The sequence below is a fragment of the Drosophila hydei genome, unplaced genomic scaffold (genome assembly GCF_003285905.1).
Source record: "Drosophila hydei strain 15085-1641.00,03,60 unplaced genomic scaffold, DhydRS2 tig00008116-arrow-pilon, whole genome shotgun sequence".
NCBI classification, from domain to species: domain Eukaryota; kingdom Metazoa; phylum Arthropoda; class Insecta; order Diptera; family Drosophilidae; genus Drosophila; species Drosophila hydei.
The window spans coordinates 2,201,453-2,205,951 of NW_022045829.1; positions in this window are offsets into that span (position 1 = coordinate 2,201,453).

A 4,499-nucleotide genomic window follows, 5' to 3' on the forward strand; every position below is an offset into this window, starting at 1 on the left:
TTTCTTTATCTGAAACCACAATTATAGTTTAAAGGCATAAATTTTATTTTTTGTAGTTTTTTTAAACCTAAAAGATTTGTTTTAAGTTAATACATTTATTAAAAAAAAATTTTAATATTATTAAAATAATAGTAAACATTGATTTTATTTTTGATTACAAAGGTTTATAATAACTAATTTTAAAAATAACTAATTTAATTAAAAGAGGTGTGAACAAATAATACAAATTTCTTTTAATATAAATATACTCTTTGGAATAGTCTTATATAATTTTGAGGGACAATGAAAATTCTTTCTAAAAAAAATCAATTTTTTTGTTTTCATTTTCAAACTTTTGATATATTGTTTTAATGCAAAAAAAAAAACACAATTATTGGTTTAATTTATTAGTTTTTATACATTTTATTTTCATTTCATATATAAATTATTTGCCTTGAAATATTTTAAGCTAATCTGAAATTTATTTAAATTATTCGACATCAATTTTTGTGCACAACTTAAAATCAAAATTAGAAACTTTTAATTTCTCTTTCTCTTAAAACTTGTATGGAATTTCTTAACTTTTCAATGTTTTTTTTTCAGTTTTTGTTTTTCAATCTCAGCTTAAAGCTTGCAGCAGCAGCAACAACAACAAAAGTGTCATGTGCACATTTTGTTTTTGCTCAAAATTTGGTAAAATTGTAACTTTCTGTCAATCTTTTTGGTGCACATAAACGACCCTTACAATTACCTACCCTACCCCTGCCGCCTAGCGTCTACCCCGAAGGTTCCCTGCTCTATATGGGACTAAAGTGTAGCATAAAGTTTTAACTTTTTCATTGGTTTCGCATTTTGGTTGTTATTTTGCTGGATGCTCGCCGCATATGTGGGATGTTAGCAGCAACTACCCCCAGCTGCAGCGGCCCCGACCCGCCCCTCCAAGTCACCCTACTTAACACCCTCGGCCAGTTCTCCTCGAGAAGCTTTGCGTCTGTGTGTGAGCGTTTCTTGTTGACATAAAAGTTTCCGCTTTTTGTTGGCATTGCTGAAGCGGGCTAAGGGAGGGACGTCGTTGTAAGTTTTTCGTTTGTTGCAACATCGTCGGGGTTTTTTGTTGTTGCTATTGTTGTTGAATAGTGGACTTATGTGCCACGAATTTGCTGCGGCTACAAATTACAAATTGATTATACGTTCAACAAATGTGTTAATGTGGCATTGTTTGCAAACTTTTGCGGAGAGTTGTGGCTGAGGAGATGCTGCCGAGCTGCTGAGCTGCCGAGCTGACCATAATATATTACACACCCACACACAGAGACAGAGAGCGAGTGATATGTCTGCACATGCATGGCAAAAGTTTTGTTCGAGTTTTTCGTTTGCGAAATTTTCAACAAAAATTCGCTCTCTCTTTACACACACACCCGCACACACATACACACACACACACACTTATTTTGTAAACTCTCTGACAAGCGTAAACTTTACGCTGCACACTAAAAATTTATTATGACCCATAGAAGGGAGTGTGTGAAGAGAGGGGCGGTATATGTATATAACTACTGAGGCGAAGGAGCGGTCCAGCGTTGTCCAGTTGCCAGTCCGAAGGTCAAAGTAGTTGAACATTTTTGAGCTGCTGCTGCTGCTGCTGCTGCTTCTAAATTTATTGAAGCATGGCGTTGGCAAAACTTTTATTGCATTTGTTAGATTTCGTCCCATTGTATTCATTAATATTTAATAAGCTTTTGTCCTGATTAAACTACATTAACATATGCTTGCATTCATTGTGCGTAAAAGTTTAAATGTCAAGGCAATAAAACATGAAATTTAATTCGGAATTAAATTAGGTTTTTTATTCGTGAATTAAATGCGGAATTTGTGAGATTAGCTGAAGCCGATTATGGATGAGAATCATTAAGAAAACTATGACAAATATAAGCAGAAAATTTGTCAATCAGTTTGCAGCTAGAAAGTATACGAAAGTAAAAAATATTATTTAATAAAAACTGAATGAGCAAAAGAATTTTGGTGTCTCAGTCATCTCATGATGACCGCTCATGAATGGGCTGCCTCTCAAATTTTGCCTTAGAGTTGATTTCAGGTTTTTAGTATACTGTAGCAAGCTCATCACTTTGACAAAGATTAAGGCCAAGCATTGAAATTTATATTTTAAATAAAATTTTCTAGTTTCTATTTCAAAATATTAAAGACATTTATAGATAATTAAAAAAAGTAGCAAATTAATTTGATTAAAACTAGGCAGAAAACTCCAATAACATCAAAAAGATCTTTGCTAGAATTTAATTTTAATCAATTCAAATAATCAACTAGCCTAAATATGCCTTCCTTTTCTCTTCAAGTTTTCAAGCAATGCAAAAAAAATTATCTAGAGCAAGATCATTTTTCTTAAAGATATTACATAAATGTTATCAAATATTTTGTCAGCTTCCAGAGAATGAAAATTTAAACTGAGACTGGAATTACTGCTAAAACTTAAAGCAAGAATGTTATTGAAATATATACATATACATAATATAAGAATGTATACCATATATATGCTTAAAGACTTTGCTAAGTTCTGGTTTTAATTTTAGTTTTTGTCGCATTTCAAGTTTCAATTTAAGTTTTCGTCCATTTCCTGGTTTTCCGTCAGTTTTTGGCTTATCGAAGAAAACTAATTTGTTAAAATGTTGCCTGGCTTATTTGTCATCAAGTACAAGCAGAGCAGCATTTGATGATGATGATGATGCAGTAGAGTCAGCAGCAGCAGCAGTAGAAATGCGCTCTCAACAAGATGTGAAGCATCCATCATACGCCCGATGGGCCCGCTGGGCGATGGCAACAGCGACTTTTGGCGATGTCCTCGCCGTCGTCTCAATGACATTCTTTGATGGAAAAAATAAGTGAGCAGAACTAAATTCATGTACATTGCTTTGCTCTCACTCACACTCTCTCTCTCACTCTCTCTCTCTCTGTCGCTTTTTTCGTTTGCTTATACTTGACTTTGGAGTCGAGTAAACTGCAAGTAAAATTCTTTGTGTTGCTTCTTTTTTTTCACTCGCAAAGCTGCTTTGGCTTTGTGTGCTCGTTAAGTTCCCTTGTGCCGCGGCTTATTTGCCTCTTTCCCTCTCGCTCTCTCACTGATGTTTAATGCCAGAGCAATCGGCCCGTTACATATTAAATTTTAAGTGGTTCGCCAGGTTTTTGGCCAGACAGTTTCCTCTTTTGCATGGCAGCTACAGCAGTAGCAGCAGCAGCAGCAGCAGCCTGATTGCCTCCTTAATGTCTCATGGCACATTGCACATACGCACACACACACACACACACAAACATATCTAAATATCACAATATATATATACAATATCCAGTTACATTTACCGTTAGGACACGGTGGTTAAAACTCAATGAGGTGTCGCCATGATTTAGTTAGTTGTCAATGTTGCAGTCGTTGCGTTTGAAGTGCTTTCAATAGACACAGAAGAGCGCAATATAGGAAGCTTAATTAGTGAACGATGGTGAGTGGGGTGCAAGGGCAGCGTCAGGTGAGAAGTGAAACTTCAAAGTTTGTTGCCAACTTGGTGAGAGATCTTAAAGCAAGTTTATTAAAGTATAAGAAATGCTAAATAGTTTTTCTTATGATTCTTAAGATAATGTAAGGTAAATATAAAGAAAGTGGAAGAGAGAGAGAGATACAGAAAAAATGAAGAGAGCGTGACAAAGAGAATGAGCGAGAAAGATTAAGATAAGTGAGTAAGAGAGAGAAAGAGAAAATACTTGAGATTGAGAATAAGAAATAGTAAGAATGAGAAAGAGAAAAAAGCGAGAATGAGAGAAGAATAATGAGATAGTGAATGAGGAAAACGCACAGAGAGTATGGGAGACAAACTGACAGAGCCAGAGAAAGCGAAAGAACTAGAAACAGAGAAAACAGGAGCGAGAGAGACAGAGATATGGAGATACTTGCACAGAGCCAGATGCTGAGAGAAAGGCCAGAAATAGGTAGAGCGAAAAAGATAGAGTGAGAGCAGAGTTAGAGAGACGGATAAAGAGTGAAGGGAATGAACGAGAGAATGGGAGACAGACAGAGAGGAAAAAAGACAGACAGGACGAGAATGAGAGAGACATATACTATAGCAGAGAGAGGAGTAGAGAGAGTGACAGAGAGAGTGGCTGAGCGAGTGTCAAGGAGAGTGAGAAAAAGAAAAATGAAAAGATCAAGATGGGAAAAGATAAGCTAAGAACAAGAAAAAAAAAAATGAGATTAAAAGCCAAGGAAACGTGAGAGGAAAGTATTTTCAGAAGAAACGGAACATAAACTAGAAGGAAGAGGAGAACCCAAAGTTAGTTTTTGATAGGCTAAAGAAGGATGATATTATTTACATTAAATGATGATATTATATCTATATAAATATCAAATAGTGTCCAGGCTAAAGCTAGTTAAGCTCAACTCATAAATATCTAGATTTAGTTTCAATTAGCTGAATAACCTGTGCCAGCTGAGCCCTCAGCTTTAAGCATTCGGATTG